This window comes from Acinonyx jubatus, chromosome D1 (genome assembly GCF_027475565.1).
Source record: "Acinonyx jubatus isolate Ajub_Pintada_27869175 chromosome D1, VMU_Ajub_asm_v1.0, whole genome shotgun sequence".
In the NCBI taxonomy this organism is placed as follows: Eukaryota; Metazoa; Chordata; class Mammalia; order Carnivora; family Felidae; genus Acinonyx; species Acinonyx jubatus.
The window spans coordinates 52,317,117-52,330,464 of record NC_069390.1 but is presented as its reverse complement, the minus strand read 5'-3'; positions in this window follow the sequence as shown (position 1 = coordinate 52,330,464).

The window sequence follows — 13,348 nt, the reverse complement described above, 5'->3', positions numbered from 1 at the left end:
CATGCGATACTGGATTTATTTTTGCTAATACATTGTTTAGGTTTCATTCCCATCTCTGTTTATGAAAGAAATTGACCTGTGATGTTACATTCATATAACATCATTGTCAGGTTTTATAAAATGCAACAAATGAACAAAGTATTGTATTTTTGTGTAAGTATATATAGGATTGAGTGCTAAAAACCATTAGAATGTTAATTCTGATGGCTTTAAATTCAAAGAAAGAAATTTTAATTTCAGTTTTTACTACAACCTTCATGGATTTAAAATTGTTAGCATAGTGTTTGAAAATTTAAAACAAATCTCCCAAATTCATTGAATTGAATAGAAAATTGAATAGAAATAGAATAGAAAAAGGAGAGAAGAAAGTGATAAATCCAAAACAGGTTTTTCTCCCAGAATGGGAGGAAACATACAAAGAAAATAATATAAAGAATTTTAAGGAAGAGAATGATTTTTTCCAGCTTTACCCCCTTTCTTTATGCTCAAATGTGAACAGCTTTGTGAATGAGCTGCTAGGACTTTGGCAGAGGTGCTATATGCTTTTGAGCCAGCTGTAAAAGAAATTATGAGGTGGATGTGAGAGTGGAAACAGAAGTTAGCTAGAGCTGTCCAATATGGTAGCCAAGAGCTACCAGTGGCTGTTGAGCACTTCAAGTATTACTATTATGAATTGAAGTCTGCTGTACATGTAAAATGCACACCTGGTTTTGAGGACTTAGTTTATTTTTTTTATATTTATTTATTTCGAGAGACAGAGAGCAGGTGAGAGTCAGAAAGAGAATCCTAAGCAGGCTCTGTGCTTTCAGCTCAGAGCCCCACATGGGGCTCAATCTCATGAACTGCGAGATCATGACCTGAGCTGAAATCGAGTCAGATGCTTACCTGGTTGAGCCACTCATGTGCCCCAATGACTTAGTTTTAAAAAAATGTAAGGTATCTTACGACTTTTCTATTGTAGATTGCAATGATACTATTTTGCATATATGGGATTAAATAAGTATATATTAACTACACTGGTTTCATTCCACTTTTTTGATGTAAATGCTAGAAAATTTAAAGTTACACATGTGGCTCACATAGCTTTTCTATTGAATAGCTCTTATTGTAGTGCAATTTCTATCCGTATGGGGGCCTTGTGTAGGCAGATATGTTCATCTCTACACAGACCTCTTGCCCCTCTGAGGCATTTTTGTAGAAGAAGGTAATGGCAGAGAGAAGATCTCAACATATCTAGATATTTACAATGTGGGAGATCATAGCAAGGGATCATGGCCAGAGAATATGACTGCCTAGTCTGGTCCCTGTCTTTAGTCATCAGTCTGCTGGACTTTTGTAGTTCTTTCATGGTTTGAGGAAATCCTAACTAGTTCATCCTCAGGCTCAGCTCTGGTGTCTGGGGGGAGATGAAGTACAGGATATAATCAGAGCTCAATAATGGCTTGCTGTAGGGCAGGGTTTTACTTGAGAGATGAAATTTGTGGGAGACCAGAGGCCACGTGCACACTCTTCATCCTGATTTCCATTTCACTTGGAAGAAATGTGAAAGGAGATAGAGCCGGCAAATGGTTGTCCACAGAGCTGGTGGGTGTTCACGGATGAGAAATGATAAAAGGGAATCGGCCTGAGTAATTGCTCCCTTCTCACTTAGTTTCCCAGGAAATAAATTTCAGGGAAAAGGAGTTAGCCCAGCTGTCCTCTGCCAGCAGAAGTGTTCCATGAATGACCGTAGACAATAAGGAAACACATAGTACTAGCTGGGATTGTGTTGGTGAGGTCTGGGGAAGGTTGTCCAATTTGAGATTTGGAGGAATGAGTTTGCAGCCTGACTCCTGGGGAAATCTGGGCAGAAGCCTACTGGCCTTGACATTTTGGGCACAGCAGGACAAACCTGCTGTGAAAAGTAAATCCAAACACGTAACTTAGGATCAAACACTAAAGACATTTATTTCTTATAAAAATCAAACACGAGTGTAATTAGTGCTGTGTGGCACTGTTTCATGTGAGTTTCATGCACCAAGCTTTCTTCCTCCTGAGTCTCTGCCATCCCCAAGGACAGTATTGTCATAAGCATCAAGCCAGCAGAAGGGTAAAAAAGCTTGGAGAGGCAGTTTGCTTCTTAAATTTTTCAATTATATACGGGATTCGTAATTTCTGCTCACTTTCTGTTGCTGAGAATAGCCATCTGGCCATACCTAACTGCAAGGAAAAATGTAAAAATGTCTAGCCACATGCAATCATGTACAATCAAATTTCAAGGGAAGGAGAGTGCAGATTTTTGCAGAGACCTAGTGGTCTGTTAGGTGGGACAGTCAGGAGTGCTTGGAACCTAAGGCAATTCCTCTTCCTCATTACAAAAGACTCAGGATCTTAGCTTTTTTTCTGGAACCATGTTTATTCCATCTTGTAGCCTGAAACTCATAAAGAAAAGGGGAAGAGATGAGATGTTATGTTGTCATACGCATAGGCATAAGCTAAGTAACAACCATCTTTTTAAATTAAAGGCCAAGCTACGATCAAAGTTAAAGGAGATAGAATAAGAGAAATAGAACTGGTAGAGAGTGTTATCAGGATTTTCAGGAGGTTGGAGACAACCAGATCTGGAATGTATACTCTGATCTGATTGGATGAACTCCTGTACAGATTGTAAGTGGGTTCTGTTCAGTCTGTTATCTTGTCACTGCCAGGAAGACGTCTGCAGAGACTGAGGTACTAATGAGAGCTGAGCTGAGGGGGTTGGGCCTATGGACATACATAAAGACATGAAATAATTCAAAAAGAACTAGAGGAAAAAATATGGATGGACAAAGTTACCTACTTAAATAAATAGATGTTCAGAGGTGGCTGAGTGGCTCAGTCGGTTAAGCCTCCAGTTTCAGCTCAGATCATGATCCCACGGTTCGAGAGTTTGAGCCCTGCATAATGGCTCTCTGCTGATAGCGCAGAGCCTGCTTCGGATACGCTGTCTCCCTCTCTGCCCCTCCTCAACTCATGTGTGCACTCGCTCAAGGAAAAAAAGAGATGTTCATTTAGTTACTGAACAATGAAGTTAAAGGGGGAAAAATAGATGTTAAATAATTACAAGGAGCTGAATATCAATAAACTACTCAGATGATTATGGAAAGAAAATGAGAGGTCAGGCTTCCTCTGCCTTTATTATGATAATTCCATATCACAAGAAGAAGTAGAACCTCTATTCACCAATAATAATATAACGCTTGATAGGAAGACAATGTTACAACATTAGTAAAACTACCATTGTAGAAGATAATATCAAGAGATGTTCTTGAGATTAAAATGTAATAGCACATTTTGTTGATAAATCCTGCTAAAGAAAAGCTATACCCATACGATTTAAATATTATGGTCATTGGTTTTCTCCTATAGTCTTGGATTGATGTACTTCTCTAACAAAGTTAATGTCAGCTTCTAAATAAGGTAATTGCAATAATTGTTCTATGCTTATTACTATAGGACATTTGCACACTGACCTGCTAATGTTATCAAAGCCAAAATGAGTCATACAGAAAAAAAAAAAAGATTACCACAGTGTATTGGAGGAAACTACACAATAACTTAAGGGCTAGAGAGACTTGAGTCATTAAATCATCTTTAATAACCATTGAAGAGGTTCTAAATTTTGTCAATGGACTAAGAGGAATTAACAAAATAGTTCATTGGATAGGGAACAAATTAGGACCAGTCGTACTGCATGTTTGAAGATTAGTTGATATCACAAAACAAAAGGGATTTGTATGTGTTTGACTGTTTTGTTGCTGTTGTTATTGTTATTATTCCTATCAATAAAGCCAATTTGTCTTCATACACAATGTAAGTTTACAGTCTTACTCCAGGGTTACTTGGAGCCTCTTGTTTGTTATTTTAATCTACTATATAAATGTTTAATAGACTTCCCTTTTCTGTATTTCATTTTATGATGGCATTTCAATAGTAGCACTATTGGGTTACATTCCATGCAGCATATCAATGATATCACCTTCTCTTATATATCTTGTGCTTAATTGCAGTGGCTTCTAGAGCAACAAGGGCATCCTTGTGCTACAACAGAATGTTCAGATGGCTCTGTCTTTAGGATCATGGAATAAATCCAAATCCCTGTGACTTCCATGTCAAAGACACATTGGAAGATGGTGATTGGAATGTGTGCCAGTGGCCCTGCACTGACAGCACAAAACAATCTTTGAGCTTTTGGATCTGCTAAGGAGCATGTATAGTCTTTGAAAATTATACTTTATTAATGGCCACCAACTATTTGATCCATGATCTGTCAATCACAGTACCTAGAGACTATCCTCTTTTAGTTTGGACCAATAATGGATATTCCAAGACAAGTCAGGGAACCACTTGAAATGTAAATGGTATTACAAAAGAGTCAAAAGAAATTCATAATACTCAAAATGTAGGAAAAGACTTCAATAGCTACCTTACCTAAAAATGATACTAAGAAATACGAAAGTTTAATTGTAGTTGGTGTTGACTAAGGTAATGATAAAAAATTTAAGTTGAAAGCTTATATTGGGAAAGAAAGTAAGATATTTCCATATGCATATTTTGACACCACAGTCGGGGATGTCAATTGGAGCTTTAAAGTAAAAGAAGAAGTGAGAAAATCAGCCTAGTACAATGAACCATATACGTTGTATATGGCTATTGACATATGACATGGTTATAAAACAATGGAGACAAATATAAGATTATTTTGACTCTTGGACCTTGGTTATGGATAACATTGAATGGGTTGAACTCTGGGGAAAACAAAACAGCTTTCAGCTCTGTGTGGTGGTGGCAGTGTAAATTTGGGCAAATGAAAAAAAGATGGTGGCCAAAGCATATTTGCCCAGAGTATAAATTCAAGATCTTGGATTTAATCTGTGAGTAAATGGTCAGCCGTGATGAGTTAAGAAACTGGAAAACATTGGGGCCCTGGGTGGCTCAGTCAGTTGAGCAACTGACTTCGGCTCGGGTCATGATCTTACGGTTCGTGGGTTTGAGCCCCACATCGGGCTCTGTGCTGACAGCTCGGAGCCTGGAGCCTGCTTCTGATTCTGTATCTCCCTCTCTCTCTGCCCCTCCCCCACTCATGCTCTGTCTCTCTTTCTCTCAAAACTAAATAAAATGTAAACAAAAAAAGAAACTGGAAAACATTAATTGGATATATTAATCTAGCAGCTGAGTTGAAGATAGACTAGAAGGGGGAAAGCTAACAAAGACTACAATATCTGGACACTGAAGTGTTTACACTAGTAATATAAACCAAAGGTTTACTAGCCCAGTGAAATAGATAAGATCTGGAAAGTGATCCTTTGTATCTCAGTGATAGGCACTGATATAAAAATACTGCCCATGGCATCTGTAATGGCTTGTAATAGTACAAGGCAATGATATTGTCATCACCAATTTTCCCAAATAGGACTTCGAGGTTCAAGAACATTGTCACAGCTCCATGGAATATAGCTGGGAATTGAAGATTTTTTTTGTAACTTACTACACATTCTTTCATCTTCTGTGAGTGGATTAAGGGGCAAAAGACCTTTCTGAACTGAATGAAATTGAGAAGGTTTTTCTGACTATGATTAGGGGGTCGGAGAAAGAGCAGAACAAAGGCATTCCCTGCGCAGGTAGCTATGTCCTAACCTTCCTGCTATAGAATGAAGAGTAGGGGTAATAGAACATGGGTTTGGAAATTACTTGTCTGAAATCCCACCAATATTATCCAGGCCACACTCTAGGGCTTCACTTCCATGCCCTCTCTGACTGTGTGTTGAATCTGACATCCCTACCTCCACTCTCAGGAGAGGAGCTTGGTGCTGAACTCAGATAGTGAGAAGTTCAGGATCTGAACTGAGCTATGGTGAAGTTCACAGATACACAACCATCATCATCTCTGCATCGACTTAGTGTGTGACTCAAATATTAGCACACAGTGAGTACGTGTCAACACAGTTGTCTCCCTCTCTGGGTTCTACTCTCCTCATCTCTGCATTTTATTTCTGCAGTAGGAAAATCCCCTCCTGTTTTTGTTCCTATAACTCTCGGTAACGGTGAAACCACTGAAAATAAATCATGTGAAAGAATTGCCAGTAGAGGCTTGTGAGGACCTGCCTGCTGAGGACAACTACCACCAGGTCATTCAGTGGCCACACAACCGCTTTGAGAACACACATCCCTGAGGAAAGCTATCCTGCTGGAGGAGATGGAAGGATTGAAAATAGACATGATAATACTACTGAGGTTGGTGGCCGGCTGTTCATGCAACGCTCGTGAAAAAATAGCAGGAAAAGGAGATGAATCTGAAGCAGAATAAAAGCCTGAAGAGATTACAAACAGTGGTATTCATTGGACACTTCGGGGGGGAGCAAAGAGAGTTTTTCTACTCTGAGGAAGAATATAGAGGCTAAGAGGCCCAGAATTGGGGTCTGTTGTACAGGTGAAGTTGCATATACTAAAGTGGCTGATTGTTTAGCTCAGGGTCACTGAAGATAATTTCTCAGATGCCTCATGAATCCTTCATTAGCCTTGATCCAGGTACTTTCACAATCCTGGACAATGCACCTCTAGCTCCCTGCTTTGTCTTGCTGAGAAAAAGACCTTTTTTTCAGGGAAGTTCTTATCATCTGCCCAGTATGTCAGGAATGTGCTTACTGATACATCTCCCCGTAAACCATTTCTTTTCCCTTGTTTTCGCATGGAGTTTGGCCAGTCAGTAGCCCTTTCTCAGATAGAGGCATATCTGACTACTTGGCCATGTTCCTCCAATTAATAGTGAATTTTGTGAGGGCTCACAAAATTATCCTTTTTCTCTGTGTGTTTCCAGAACCCAGTATGCTGAAGCACGGTGTAAGTCTTCAAAATGTTTAACAAAACAACCAAGTGGCAAATATTGGATGAGTGTAATGAAGGATCAGGACAAGGAAATAATAAATAAGCCCCTTTAAATCCTTGGATGTTTATAATAAAAAGGATCGGAGGCCACCGTGGAACATCATTGGAGGGGCTCAGAGATCTTTGGCACACTGAGAGCTAAAGAGGGTCCTCATGCCCAGAATATTCATACTGCCCCCCAGATAATACTTTCCACTCTACTTGGACAGCCCTTATTTGTGAGTCTAGTGTCGTGGTATGCTGGTAAACCAGCTCACCAATAAACAAACAAATAGAAAAATAAAAAAATGAATAAACAAATAGATTAAAAAAATGAATAGAAACAGGGCCCTAATTTGTAGTATTTGCCAATTTTCATGGTGCCTATTCTCCTACTATGGCCAATTTCACGTTGTCAGTGTAATGTCACAGAATGCTGCGTTTGAGAGACCTGCACACAGTTGACTTTGCCAGCCAGTGACTGGTGCTAGCATACAACTGCTCTAGTCTTTCCAACTCTGTCAACTTCACTGTCGACGACAGACCTAATATTGCTAACCACCTGCCTTAGATCCAATAACATACAGTCTGGCTAGGGTCTTCCACCCTGAAATTATACCCCACAGAAAGAAAATATCACCTATTTGCTTCAAGTGGAGTTCCTGTGGGTTACGATGGCATGAATCACCACAGGAATTATCAGAGTGATGGGTGAGTTTATATATTTGCCTCAAGGTCTCAAGGACAGCTATTACCCCAGGGAGCCCAGAAGCAGAGCCGCCTTTTAGTATCTCTCCCTCTGACTCACATCCATAGGTCAGATATTTATGGCTTTCCAAGCCTGCGCATCCCCTCCTTCACAATACCATCCCCAAATCAGGTTTACACATGTTAGCATTGTTAGCATTAGTGCACCAAATAGTCTTGTTTCCATTTGAATGGGAGTTAGTAAAGATTCATCCCGTTTTAAATCAGCACAAATAATTTGAAAATCCGTATATGTTTAAAACACTAACTCTAAAAAAATACATTCCTTCATAATTTAGAAAAAACTTGAACTTAAATACATGCCTTAGTGAGCAAGTCATTTAAACTTTGGCATTTTTGATAACGCTTTAATATTTATGTGAGAAGATTTACATTTTTTCTTAATCTGTTTACATTACCTTTGTGAGTCAGGGTTACTAGGCTGTCTGCTATTAAAAAAACAAAACAAACAAACAAACAAACAAAAACAACAAAATATCTCCACAGGAAATTTTAAGTGTTGGACAAAATGTAACCCTTGTGCAGTGCTGGTAGGTGCAGGTGTTATGAAAAACAGTGTGGTGGTTCTTTAAAAAAAAAAAAAAATTAACAATAGAATTACCACATGATCCAGCAAATCCACTCTGGGTATATATCCAAAAGAATTAAAAGTAGGGTCTCAAAGAGATATTTGTATACCTGTGTTCATAGCAGCATTATGGGTAATGGGCGAAAGGTGGAAGCAACTTAAATCGTAGCCAATGGATGAATGGACAAACGTGATGTGGTTGCAATATTGTGATTTATTAGAAATGTATGTTATTTGGTCATCCAGACAACCAAAATATATTCCTCATATGTATTTGGTCTTCTTTCCAGGTTCCTGACTCACAGCTCCTAAAACCCTTGGAATTTCCTGTGATTAGGTGCAATAAAGGTGTCTTTAGTTATGTTAATGAAGGTGACTTTTGGACACCACCCAAGAAGCGAGTAGCCAGGAAGACTAACTTGTGATTAGAGGGTAGGAACTTTCAGTCCCACCCCTGACATCCTGAGGGGCTAGAGGTTGAATCAGCCAATAGCCCATGACTTAGTCAATCATGACTTTGAATGAAGCTTCTATAAAAACCCAAAAGGACTGGGTGAACAGCAGGTGTTTGGGGCAAAGTGGTGCACTCAGAGAGCTTGGAATTTCCTCACTTTTTCTCCATACCTCATCCTATGCATCTCTTCCATGAGGATGCTGATTCCATCCTTCAGCTGACAAATGTAAGTGTTTCCCTGAGTTTAAAAGAACCTAAGGAGGAGGTTGTGGTTGTACAAGTCAGAAGCCCGGGTAACTGCCTGGGACTTGCACCTGGTGTCTCAAATGGGGGCAGGGGTAGGTAGTCTTGTAGGACTGAACACGTAATCTGTGGAATCTGATGCTATCTCTGGGAAGGTGGTGTCAGAATGAAGTTAATTCTTGGACACCCTGGTCGTTGCCTAGAATTGCTTTGTGTTCTGTGGAGGACCTCCCCCATGTTGGAATTGGGTCTGAGAACCTGTAAATGAGTTGTTTCTACATATAATAGATTATTCAGCCTTCAAAAGGAAGGAAATTCTGACACATGCTACAAAATGGATGAAACCTGAGGACATTTTGACAAATAAAATAAGCCAGTCATAAGACAGACAGTGTATGATCCCACTTATATGAGATATTGAGAGTATTCAAACTGATAGAGAATTATGTTTGCCAGTGGCTGGTGGGAAGCGGGGAATGAGTAGTTGTTTAATGACTATAGGGTTTCAGTTTTGCAGATGGAAAGTTCTGGAGATCGATTGCACAACAGTGTGAACATACTTAATACTACTGAACAGTACATTTAAAAATGATCAAGATGGTAACCTTTATGTTATATACATTTATCACAATGAAAATTTATTAAAAATTTAAAAGCAGTTATGAAATGGATGGGTAAAATATGATTCTATCATAAATTGATGTATTTTGCATCCATAAAATCATATGTTTGAAATATAATAACTATTATAAATCTCTATAAAAGATATAGTTTGGTTATGAATGTAAAAAGATATATATAAAAGAGCAAAGAAAAAGTAAATTAAACCTCACTAGCAACAGTTGTCCTTTTTTTTGCATTTCATTACTATTATTTTAAAGTGACAGTTTCAGGGGGCACCTGGGTGGCTCAGTCGGTTAAACATTTGGTTAAACATTTGACTTTTGGTTTCGGCTCAGGTCATGATCTCACGTTTTTGTGAGTTTGAGCCCTGCCTCAGGCTCTGTGCTGAGAGTGCAGGGTCTGCTTGGGTTTCTCTCTCCCTTTTTCTCTGCTCCTTCCCACTTGCGCTCACTGTCTCTGTAGAAATGAATGAATAAACTTAAAAAAAATTAAAGTAAAAATTTCATAATTTTATATGACTTAAAAAAATCAGTCAAACAGGATATTTTTGGGAAAAAGTCAATGAGTATAAGGATGCAGAAGTAGTAGAAGTGCATGGCATGACAAACGAGGGGTGAAGGATGAATTATGCATTGTGTCTGAGGAGCAGTTATGAAAAATGAAGTGGGAAATATTGCTGTAAATGTAGCCTGTAGCGAAATGCCTCACCGCCTGAGGTACCAGGCTGAGGTGGGAATTCTTGATAAATTCCTCGATGAATTGAATAGTGAGAGGCTCCCAAATCCCATTCCCTGGCATCATCCAACACCAATAAAACATTCTGAAACTCTACCAAACTCTCCCTGATCGGGGAATCACCAGATTTCAGGGTATCCAAGCACCTTAAATGACACCCAGCAACTGAAGTCACGTATTTCTATTGCTCAAAGTTTATTCATTCTATCATATTTCATTCGATAAATATTTATCATGTGCCTACTGTATGCCAAGAACAGTTCATGTTTATGCTATAAAGAAGCAACTAGGGGCACCTGGGTGTCTCAGTTGGTTAAGCATCCAACTCTTGGTTTCAGCTCAGATCATGATCTCCCAGTTCTGAGTTCAAGTCTCTGACTCCCTCTCTATCTTCCCCTCCCTAACTTGTGCTCTCACTCTCTCAAAAATAAACAAACATTACAGCAATTTTTTTTTAAAGCAAAACCCTTACCTTTATGGGTGTCAGCTGGTATGCTTCTCTTGTCCTCTGTGTGATCTCTCTCCACATGTTCTCTGATTCATTTGTCTATCCTCAGCTTTTTAAATGGCTGCTGGCCTCCAAGAGGGCAAAATGGAAGTTGCCAGGTCCATATGCCTTGGAATGCACACCTCATTTCAAGTCTATTTTATTGGCCAATGCAAGTCATAAGGTGATCCCAGATTCAATGGGTCAGAGAATAGACTACACCTCATGATTGGGGGAATTGGTTTGTGTGTGCAGCCAAGGGAAGAATTATTGGCAGCCATTCTTGCAAATGGCCACACTCGATAAACAATCAGAATGACAGATGGCAATGGTACAACCACCATGAGGGAACTTTTAATACCTAACAAATCTATGAATACATTTATTCTTTGACCTTGATAGTTGTACTTCTCATAATTAACCATAAGATTTATCAGTAGAATTTTCCAACTAAAGATGTGAGAGGAAAAGAAAAAAAAAAAAATGAAGAGCCCCTCAGGTGCTGATGGAACAATGCCAGAAGGTCTAACATATGTAGTTGGGATCCCAAAATTGAGATGAGAGACTGAGGTAGAAAATAATTTTGGAAGTAATAATTACTGGAATTTTCCAAATTACATGAAAGTCATAAATTTACAGATTACAAAAGCTCATTGACCCTCAAAGAGAATACAAATCAATAAACTGTGTCTGGATATGTCACAATCACACTAAAGAGATAAAGTGAAAAATCTTAACAGCCGCCAAAGGGAGCAGGCAAATAAAATACAAATGTTTTAGGTAATTAAGACTCACACCTTTTCCACTAACTGTTAAGCATGTTAACAGTTTATAAATTCTCATATACTCTTGGGCAATACTTAAACATCATTATTCATGATTCTAAAATTTCCAACTTATTAAAATCCAGGGGATGAATATAACTTCAACCTAGGTCTTTTTGTGAGGAAAAAAGCTCTACAAATATAAATCATTGGTATGTAGTAATTGTGAGTATTTAATATTCCCTTTGAAAATGAGTCAACATTCATTAAATAAGCCTCTAGCAAGACTAGATTAGGTAGAAAAGGCTTTCTTATCAGAGCATCTTGAGAGAAGCAAGAGAGTAAGAGGGTCAGGGGGAAGGGAGGGTAATGGGAAATGATTTTAGAGACCCAGCCCATTTGGGAAGAAGGTGAGGCTGGTGGAGACCTGCTCTGTCCCCTGAGCCCTGGTATAAATACTTCCCTCCAGAGTTCCACAAGAGAGGATAAACAGCCCAACTCCTGACCCACCAGGCAATTTTTATTATGGATCTCATGGCCTCTGTTCCTGGAGACTCAGCCTAAGGTTGGTGAGTGAATTAGACATCTGGGGGTAGAGAGGTTCCAATATCCACGTAAGGACTGGGCTGGTGTTCTGTCCCCAAAAGGCCGGAGGTGACGGGCCTCTTGGAGGCTATTGATACATCTGGACAAAGAATGGTAAAGACCAGAAGCACAAATCTGATTGGTTCTAGCAGCTGTGGAAAGTGAGGTCTGGGAGGGTAGCTGAGAATGTATGGGCCAGATGGAAGTTCCTGTAGGGTGGCAAATCAGGAGAAGCAATCCAGTTAATGGCAGGTGCCCTCATAGTTCTACGAGAGATGAGAAAACAGAAAACACATTTACTTAGACTATGGACTCCTCCTGGAAAACCATGAAAAGAGCCTTGAGGATGGCAGCAAACTGGTCACCTGCCCCAAGCCAGATGTTGGAGGGAATTTTGGGAAAGGGGCCAGGGCATCTCGGCGGGTGTGAAAAACTAGGAGCCGATTTTCCTCCCTAGAAAGAAAAATCGCAGCACCAAAAGAGGGAGCTGGAGTGGAAGAAATAGTTAGTGAACATAAGATTTATCTTAGCCCCTGAGCTAGATATTTTAAGATACCTCGTCATTTAACATCTTCAGAAACCCCAGGATGAAGGTATTTTATTATTGGTTCCATTTCTTCTTCATTCTGGTAAAAACGGGATTAGATATGGCTGTCTTGTCAGGAGGTGCCCTCTGAGCCCATTACACCTGTAACATTTTACTGATCTCATCTGCTTACCTACTCACAATTCTCTCAATCTATAAGCCCAGTTAGGACTCAAGCACAGGACATGATTTTTGAAAAACAGCCCATGCTCCAAATAAGCTTGCTGAATGATTAAGCTAATGAATGAAGAAGGAAGTTGTATTAGGAAACAAATGGTAAAATTACATGTTCGTTTCTATCAGAAGAATCTTACAAATGTCAAGTACTGCGACTCCCCATCCCCAGAAATAATGCCTTTGTTTTTCCACTTTCAGTCATTTCTAGGCTTAGCTCCCCAAGGTATGAACATGAGACACACAAGCCCTGTTACCTCTTGAAGTTCTCTTGATTCTCTTCACAAGTGAGCAAACTGTATGCACTGAAGTCGGAGAAATTTCAAACTCATTTCTATCAATTATTGTTGGGGAAATTGGACAAGAGTTTCATATTCTCTGAGTCCCTCTTTAGGTGTGAAATGGAGACAATATCCACTCCCTAGAGTGGATGTCTGCTCCCTACATGAAGAGCATACAAAATGCCACGTATAATGTG